This window comes from Chiloscyllium plagiosum, unplaced genomic scaffold (assembly GCF_037043375.1).
Source record: "Chiloscyllium plagiosum isolate Xiang-an unplaced genomic scaffold, Cpla_swu_hap1 HiC_scaffold_5, whole genome shotgun sequence".
In the NCBI taxonomy this organism is placed as follows: Eukaryota; Metazoa; Chordata; class Chondrichthyes; order Orectolobiformes; family Hemiscylliidae; genus Chiloscyllium; species Chiloscyllium plagiosum.
Genome location: NW_028270143.1, coordinates 99,031,976 through 99,042,043, shown reverse-complemented (window position 1 = coordinate 99,042,043; position 10,068 = coordinate 99,031,976).

The following is a 10,068-nucleotide window of genomic DNA, read 5'->3' as shown; positions in this document are numbered from 1 at the left end:
TGCCACCAAGGTGCAGTGGGAAAAAGACCATTGGCTGAATTCTTCCTGCTGACTGTAACTGTGGGGCCACTCAGTCATCGGACATCCAACCCCTACTCCCCCCCAACCCCCATCCCATGCCTTAAATATATGTAAATGTAGGCATGTACAAGGGAGAAATGTGTTTGTTTTGTTTGTTGGAAAGATTCAAACTCCAATGTTTGGTTGTTGCTTCACATGCTACTGTACAGAACCAAACTGCTTTAGTGACTATGTATGTATATAAAATTATTTTTATAAATAAAGTATATTTTTGAAATGAAGAAAAGATAAAATCTGTCAACCTTTGCCAAAGTTGAAGGAAGATCGGGTTAAATAGAAGCATATTGAAGTGAAGGAAGAGGGCATAGGGTCGGTGTGGTTACAATGGGCTGAATGGTCTGCTTCCACACAGTAAGGATTGTATGATTCTAGGAGGGCAACCTTTGCAGAGTATTGAGGGGCAGTCCAATTGATTAAACTGACCTTGTATCTCTTTTACTGAAAGCCTGAGCTTATTCTAAACTCTGCTGTCTGCAGTCTGAGTGGTATCAAATCACATTCAGCCCTCACCACCATCCTTCACTGATCCTGGGCCCTAATACCAGAAAGTTAGATTTTTCATTCTTAGATCTAAACAGCTTCATGATCTCACAACTCCATCATCTCTGCATTCCCCCGCCCCTGGCCTTCGCACCCCCCACCAGGCTCTCCTGCTTTGTTCCTTTGACTAAATTTTTCTGTCTGCCCCCTGCTTTAGGTTCAATGTTCATAAGTGTACTTTCAGTTGGCTGACTATTTTGGATTGTTTTTATTTCGGATTGACTGTGTCTAATGACACTAGCAAAAGGTCTTCATCGCACATACACGACATTCTGCGCTCACGCCCTTTGTAAAAGGCTCTGCCAGTTAAAAACAACATTGTGTTGCTATGAATGCCGTGTGTTAAAATTAACTTCTTTGACTGACTTTTTTTGTGACCTTGGTTGGCTCCATCTGAAAAGGAGATCTGCCCACTCTCTGAGTCTCTCGCCATTATTATTCATTTAGGGTCAGGAAGCAGGGGAAAGAATGTAATTATTCTGACTAAAACCGGACATTGTAGTCAGGCTATTAAAAAAGGAGACAGAGGAACTCGCTATTTGGAAACAAGACTACGCAGCCAGTCAGGTCTCAATTTTTTGAAACAGAAAACAATAAGTGGGGGGAAACATACCTAACCTGCCCTCATCCTGATGCCCACCTGTGTGTGTGGCTGCATCAAGCTATGGTTGTATGCAAACATCAAGTGTCACTGAGGTTCTACCTGTCCCTGGTGTTGTGATGGTGGGACTGGCCTCATCAACAGGGAATGCTCGAAGTTAGTTGGGCTATTCCATGTCGCCTGTCTTTCATGAAGAAATTTGCAAAGAAGAACATCTTTGTGGTAATCAGGTAGCCTGTGGGAAAAGGAGAAGGTGGATCATAGAATCCTATAATGCGGAAGCCATTCAACCCATCGAGTCCACACTGACCCCCTGGAGAGCATCCCATTAGACCCTGCATTTCCCATGACTAATCTACATAGCCTGGACATTATTGGCAATTCAGCATGGTCAATCCATCTAACCTGCATATTTTGGACTGTGGGAAGAAACCGGAGCTCCCGGAAGAAACACACGCAGACACGGGCAAGAATGTGCAAACTCCATACAGATTGTCCTTCGAGAGTGGAATTGAACCTGGGTCCTTGCTGCTGTGAGGCAGCAGTGTCAACCAATGAGCCACCTTATCTCCCCGTTCTGTCAGGTCGTTTCCTGAGCAGACTGTCATTTCGCAGAATGCCCCATTGCCAGAACTTTCCAAAAAGCACCAAGACATCACTTGGCTGGTGGTCACTTGAATCGGGAATCATACCTGGATCCCTAGCACTGTGAGGCAGCGGTGCTAGCCACTTAGCCACCGTGCCACCCAAAAAGATTGACATGGGATAGTAGTAGTGCAAGTTGCATGGGAGAGCAAAGTGGATTTGAGGAATGTTGATCAGCCATAATCCTATTGAACGGTGGAACAGGCTTGAGGGACCAAATAGCCTACTCTTGTTGTATTTCTTATGGTCTTTTGGACAGAGATGAAAAGGAATTTCTTCTCTCAGATAGGGCTTATGCCCGAAACGTTGATTCTCCTGTTCCCTGGATGCTGCCTGACCTGCTGCGCTTTTCCAGCAACACATTTTCAGCTCTCTCAGATAGTAGTCAATCTCTGAGATTCTTTACCACAGACAGCTGCCTGGGCTGGATCATTATATATATACAAGGCTGAGAAAGACAGATTTGTAATTAGATGGAGAATTAGAGTTAGGGGGAAAAAGCAGGAAAGTGGAGTTGAGGATGATCAAACTCACCCTGATCTTAGAGAATGGACTTCTGGATTCATTCACAGGAAGTGAGTGTTGCTGGTTTGACGAGCATCAATTGGCATGCTTACTGTGTCCTTGTGGTGGTGCTGATGAGCTGTTGCACCCATAGGTAGACCCACAAGGTTTTGACCCAATGAAAGAAGGTGATATATTTCCAAGTGAGGATGGTGAGGGGTTTGTAGAAGAACTTGCAGGTGGTAATATTCCCAAGTATCTGCTGCCCATGTCCTTCTAGATGGGTAGTGGTCATAGGTTTGGAAAGTGCTGTTTGAGGAGGCTTGTTAAATTTCTGAAGTATATCATGTGGACGGTACACATCGCTGCTATGACACATCAGTGGTGGCTGGAGTGCATGTTTGTGGATTGGTGTAAATCAAGCTGGTTGTTATGTCTTAGATGGTATAAAGCTTCCAGAGTGCTGTTGGAGTTGCACTCATCTAGGTAAATGAAATATTCTATTAAACTCCTGACTTGTGCCTTGTAGATGGTGGAGTGGGATGAGATATCAGCTTTACCAGGATGTTGCCTGGCCTGGAGGGAACATTGGGGAGACAGGCCGCCTACTTGCGGAACGTTTCAGGGAACATCTCTGGGACACCCGCACCAACCAACCCAACCGCCCATGGCTGAACACTTTAACTCCCCCTCCCACTCCGCCAAGGACATGCAGGTCCTTGGCCTCCTCCATCGCCAGACCTTGGCCACACGACACCTGGAGGAAGAGCGCCTCATCTTCCGCCTAGGAACCCTCCAACCACACGGGATGAATGTAGATTTCTCCAGCTTCCTCATTTCCCCTCCCCCCACCTTATCTCAGTCCCAACCCTCGGATTCAGCACCACCCTCTTGACTTGCAATCTTCTTCCCGACCTCTCCGTCCCCACCCCCTCTCCGGCCTATCACCCTCATCATCACCTCCTTCCACCCATCGGATCCCCAGCACCCCTCCCCCAAATTCCCTCCCCCCAACCTTTTATCTCAGACCGCTTGGCACACCAGCCTCATTTCTGAGGAAGGGCTTATGCCCGAAATGTCGATTCTCCTGCTCCGCAGATGCTGCCTGGCCTGCTGTGTTTTTCCAGCACCACATTTTTCAACTCTGGTCTGGAGGGAAGGTCTAATGAGGAAAGGGTGAGAGATTTGGGTCTGTTCTCATTGGAAAGAAGGCTAAGGAGGGATTTGATAGAGACATACAAGATGATCAAAGGATTAGATAGGGTAGATAGTGAATGTTTTTTTTCCTAGGATGATGGCGTCAGCATGTACGAGGGGGCATAGCTGCAAATTGAGGGATGATAGATTTAAGACAGATGTCAGAGGCAGGTTCTTTACTCAGAGTGTGATAAGGGCATGGAATACCCTGCCTGCCAATGTAGTTAACTCTGCCACATTGGGGAGACTTAAACAATCCTTGGATAAGCACATGGATAATGATGGGATAGTGTAGGAGGATGGGATTAGATTAGTTCGTACGTCAGCGCAACATCCGGGGTCAAAGGGCGCTGTATTGTTCTATGTTATATTAAATCATTGTTTCTTCATTTTTCTCAGTTTTACCTAAGAGTTTGTACCTGGGCATCTTTGTACCTAAGATGGCGCTGGAAATGATGCTGTTTTACACTTTTCATTGAACTCATGTATCTCTAGACATGTGACTGTAAACTTTATTTGAATTCTAAATTGCTGCAGCATTCCTTGTCTCTGATCTGCTCTTCTTGCCGTTGTATTTATATGGCTAGTCTAGTTGAATGCCTAGTCAATGGTAACCCCAAGATGTTGATGGTGGGGTATTTGGTGATGGTAATGTCATTGAATGTCAATGGATAACATTCAGATTGTCTCTTGTTGGAGATGGTCATTGCCATTATCATCAATTATTGTAAATGCTGTTTAGAGAAAGTACTATGCCATCTTCGTCCATTCTGGTCTGCATATGACAAAGCACTATGCTTTACTTTTAATTGGCTGGTGCGTAGCCAAGCAGGCATTCAGTTTGAGCAATTAGGGATAGGCAACAAACGCTGACCATGCCAAAATGCACACATCCCATGGAAGTATAAAGGGACAAAAAGAACATTGCTAGAGACCATAAGAAATAAGTCATTTAAACCTGACCCGCCATTTTATAACATCATGTCTGATCTGGCCTCAACTCTTTTGCTTGTGCCAGCTCCTCCTATTCTCAACTCAATATTTCAAAAATGTATCCATCTCCTCTTCAAATGGTTTCAGTGGTCTTGTCTCCACAACACTCTGGGATACAGAATTCCAGATACTTGCTACATTGACAGGAGAAATGCCTTCGCACCTGTTTTAAATGTTCCAAAACTATGTTCCCTAGAGATTTCCCCACAAATGGAAACATTTTCTCAACATCGACCCTGTGAATTCCCTTCAGAATTTAGTATGTTTCATTAAGATCACAACTTAATTGTCTAAATTCTAATGAATAAAGGCCTAACGTGTTTAGCCATTCTTGACAACTCGGCCTGTTCATCCCAGAAATCAGCCTGGTAAAACTCTTTTGAACTGTTTCCAACACCTGTACATGCCTCCTTAAGTATGGGAACCAAATTGTGTATAGCATTCCAGATACAGTCATAGAGTCATAGAGATGTACAGCATGGAAACAGACCCTTTGGTCCAACTCGTCTATGTCGAACAGATATCCCAGTCCAATCAGTCCCACCGGCCAGCACCCGGCCCATATCCCTCCAAACCCTTCCTATTCATATACCCATCCAGATGCCTCTTAAATGTTGCAATTGTACCAATTTCCACCACTTTCTCTGGCAGCTCATTCCATACACGTACCGCCCTCTGTGTGAAGAAGTTGCCCCTTAGGTTTCTTTTATATCTTTCCCCTCTCACCCTAAACCCATGCCCTCTAGTTCTGGACTCCCCGACTGCAGAGAAAATACTTTATCTATTTATCCCATCTATGCTCATGATTTTGTAAACCTCGATAAGGTCACCCCTCAGCCTCCGACACTCCAGGGAAACCACCAGGGAAAATATGGCCATATCAATGCGCTGTTGGTTGTAACAAAACTTCCCTATTTTTAAAACTTCTATCCCCTATTTAAAAAGGCCAAAATTCCATTTGCCTTCCCAATTACTTGCTGCATTAGCATGCTAACTTTGTTGTGTTTTATGCATAAGAACAGCCAAATTCCTCTGTGCTGCCAAGTATTTTGGAGTCTCTCTCCGTTTAAAATAATAATTGGCCTTTTAATTCTTCCTTACAAAGAGCATGATCTCACCTCAAGCAGTTTAATTGAATTCTCATAAAGTAACAGGCCTTAAGGGACTGTGTCTAAGAAGTTATTGTTAGGTTAGTTATTTATAAGTTTGGAAAAAGAGTCACATCAAACTCAAAACGTTAGTTATGTTTCTCTTACCACAGATGCTGTCGGACATGTTGAGTTTCTCCAGCATTCTATGTTTGTTTCAGATATCAAGCATCTGTAGTTTACTTTTAAATCAGGCTATTTAAAGGGTCCTACAGCAGATCTTATTTCATAATGGATACCAACTCTAAGCATTGTTCTGTTCGCTCTGCAAATCACAACCTGCTGGGTGTTTCCATCAGTTTCCAGGTTGTTTTCAGAATTCCAGCACTTTTAGTTTAAATAGGCACTGCATGTTTTGGGATAACATACCACTTGCAGAATTTATGTTCATTCGGGATTTGTACGAAAAAGCAGCAACCTTACAAATTTGAGAGTAATCTCTTAGGAGTTTTTCATGTAGGTGCCTTTTTAAAATAATGACCACCAAAAACAAAATCATTTACATTGTAGACTGCTAAGCATCATGTCTGAAAATAAATTCTGTGTTTCCTTTTCAAACTTTATTTTTGAATACTTAATTCTGTTTTTGTTTCCAATTTGGGCTATTATAATAAATTATTGGGTGGAAATCATCATGAATATTTTCGAAAGTAATCCCATGGTGGAGGTAAAAGGCCACAATAGGAACCACAATTAATGTAATACAGTTTATATTGTTTTGTTTGTAGCAGTCAGTCCCTCACTAATAATGGCCTGGTTGCCTCATTATTTTCCCAGCACAAAATTGGATATCTTCACTTTGGCTGTTTTAGCATATTATGTATTTGTGTTCAGCAAAGAATGGAAAGGATGTAGTCTCGGCTGAAGCAAGGTTCCAACACAATGTAGATTTCCAGGTTAAAGGAAATTATCCCAGACATGAGTAGAAAATTCTTTTCCATGTACCGTACATAGTTTTGCTGCAAGTGAATATTGTCATTGGCTTGATATTTTCAGACATAATTGAACTGATTTAGAACTGTAATGCAAACAGAAGTTTGCTTTAACTTTGTGGTGGCAGTGCTTGAAGTAATTGGCAGTTACTCTGTTACAGAGCAAGTGGAAAAAGTTCTTTGTGTTCCAAATGAAATGATGAAAATTGAACCAAATTAGAGGATGACATCAAGTTAGTCTGGGTCAACCACACACATAATGGAAGCTGAAGCCCAGATAAGCCTTACAACATGGGACCACCATTAGCTCATCGTTTCTATGAGTTAAAACCCAAAATAAATCTTATTACCCCATTGCTTTGCTATAATCTTAGCAACACTTGGAATGAACATTTGCTGCTGACTCCAATATACCTTACGTGACTCATTTGATCATAATTCTTCATCTTCCCCTCCCCACCCACCAACAACTCAATGAAATCTCATCTTAACATCCCTTTGACCAAGGGAAGAACCCCATGTATCTCAAGATTTCTCATAATTAACAGAACTTTGCATTTACACTGCAGACAGTGACCGTTGGCCTATTCTTTGCCAGTATTGGTTATTGTTAGGTAAAAGGCAAGCAAATATTCAATCAGCTAGAATAGTATTGAATGGTCTACTCCTGTTCCTAATTGTAGTTTCTTTCTATTATGCAGCATTTGGGAGCAGACAATTAGCACCTAACGCCAAGTTACACAAACAGTGGTGTCCCAATGATTCTTCATATGCTACATTTTTGCTACTGTCATTCTCCATAAACCAACTGCAAATCTCCTGCTTTCAGACATTTGTTACCACTACTCTGTAACTGGATGCAATGTCAGTATTCTTCCCCTTTGTCCTCTGCTTTGTTCTTATTATAGGATCTTACTCTATAATGCAAGGAGAAATCAGTATCATTATTCACTGAAGTTGTAATGGTAGAATGTTGGAGAAAGTGAGGACTGCAGATGCTGGAGACCAGAGTTGAAAAATGTGGTGCGGGAAAAACACAGCAGGCCAGGCAGCACCCGAGGAGCAGAAGAATCGACATTTCGGGCATAAGCCCTTCTTCAGGAATATTGGGAATGAGAACAGAAGTGGACAGAATCATAGAGTACAGATGAGGCCCTTTAGCCCATCAAGTCTGTACTCCCAAAAATACAATTCGCACGATTTCCCACACTAGGCCCATAGCCTCGAATGTTATGACACTCTAACTGTGCATTCAAGTACTTTTTAAAGGTTGTTAGGTTTCCTATCTCAACTCCCTTCCCAGGCAGCATGTTCCAGACATGCCACTAATCTCTGGATGAAAAAGATTTCCCTCAAATTCCTTCTCAAACTCCTGCCTTTGAGATTCTACACCTTTGGCGTCATTTCGTACTAACAGCTGATGTGCCACTTTTCTGGCATCTTCCCCATGTGGAGGTGGGACTTCACATTTGTAAAGTAGAAGAGCTTTGCATTTTCAACGAGGACACTTCAATCCCATGGCATCAACGTGGATTTCACCAGTTTCCTCATTTCCCCCTCCCCCACCTCACCCCAGCTCCAACCTTCCAGCTCAGCACCATCCCCATGACCTGTCCTACCTGCCTATCTTCCTTTCCACCTATTCACTCCATCCTCCTCTCTGACCTATCACCTCCATCCCCACCCCCATTCACCTATTATACTCTATGCTACTTTCTCCCCACCCACCTCTTATTTATCTCTCCACTCTGCAGACACCCTGCCTCTATTCCTGATGAAGGGCTTTTGCCCAAAATGTCAATTTTCCTGCTCTTCGGATGCTGCCTGACCTTCTGTGCTTTTCCAGCACCACTCTAATCTAGCATCTATTTTCAAAGAGGAGGCAGCCATGTGAGGCAAGTGAAAGGCCAATTGAGACCAACTGGAGTTTTCAAGTTGATCTGCAAGAAGCCGTTACATCAGGAATGGAAAAGGCACTATTGAGGTAGTATGGGCTGAGGTTAGAAACAGGAGAGGAGACGTCACACGGCTGGGAGTTTTTGTTATAGGCCTCCACAGAGTGCTAGAGTTGTGGAAGAGAGGATCAGCAAAACAATTCTGGGAAGGAGTGCAAGGAACACGATGGTCATTATGGGGGACTTTAACTTCCCCGACATTAACTGGAAATGCTATAACTCTAGTATGTCGGATGGATCAGTTTTTGTCCAATGTTTCCTGACACAGTATATTGAAGGGCTGACAAGAGGGGAGTCCAAAAGAGAAAATGCTGGAAAATCTCAGCAGGTCTGGCAGCATCTGTAAGGAGAGAAAAGAGCTGACATTGAGACTAATTGACCATTTGTCAGCTTTGACAAAGGGTCAGTTAGACTCGAAACATCAGCTCTTTTCTCTCCTTACAGATGCTGCCAGACCTGCTGAGATTTTCTAGCATTTTCTCTTTTGGTTTCAGATTCCAGCATCCGCAGTAATTTGCTTTTATTAAGAGGTGAGGCTACACTGGATGTGGTACTTGGCAATGAACCAGGCCAGGTATTTGATTTAGTGGTAGGTGAGCACTTTGGAGAAAGTGACCATAATTTGGTTACGTATAGTTTAGCGATGGAAAGGGATAAGTACATGCCACAGGGCAAGAGTTATCGATGGTGGAAGAGCAATTATAATGTGATTAGGCAAGACTTAGGATGCATAGAACGGGGTAGCAAAATGCAGGGTATGGGGACAATTGCAATGTGGAGCTAGTTTAAGAAACAGATATTGCGTGTCCTTGATAGGTATGTCCCTGTCAGGCAGGGAGTAAGTGATAAGGTAAGGGAACCATGGTTTACTAAAGAAATTGCATCTCTTGTTAAGCTGAAGAGGGAGGATTATGTGATGATGAGATGAGATGGTTCAGATGAGGTGATGGAGAGTTACAGATCAGATAGGAAGGATTTAAAGAGAGTTAAGAAGAGCAAAGAGAGAACATGAGCAGTCTTGAGCAAATAGAGGAGAAGAATGAGATACGAGATATTAGACTAGAAAGGATTGAGGTTAGTCACGCACAGGTGTTATCAATTCTAGGAGTGAAAGTAGACAAGTCCCCTGAGCCGGATGGGATTTTTCCAAGGATTCTCTGGGAAGCTAGAGTAATGGTGTTGGAGCCATTGGTTTTGATCTTTAAGTCATCATTGTGTACAGGTTTAGTACCGGAGGACTGGAGAATTGCAAATGTTGTGACCTTGTTCAAGAAGGGGAGTAGAGATGACCGAGGCAATTATAGACCAGTGAGCCTTACTTTTGTTGTAGAAAGAGTTTTGGAAAGGATTTTGAGAGATAGGATTTATAATCATCTTGCAAGCAACAATTTGATTGGAGATAGTCATCATGGTTTCGTCAAGGGAATAAACTTCATTGAGTTTTTTGAGAAAGTGACCAAACATGTGGATGA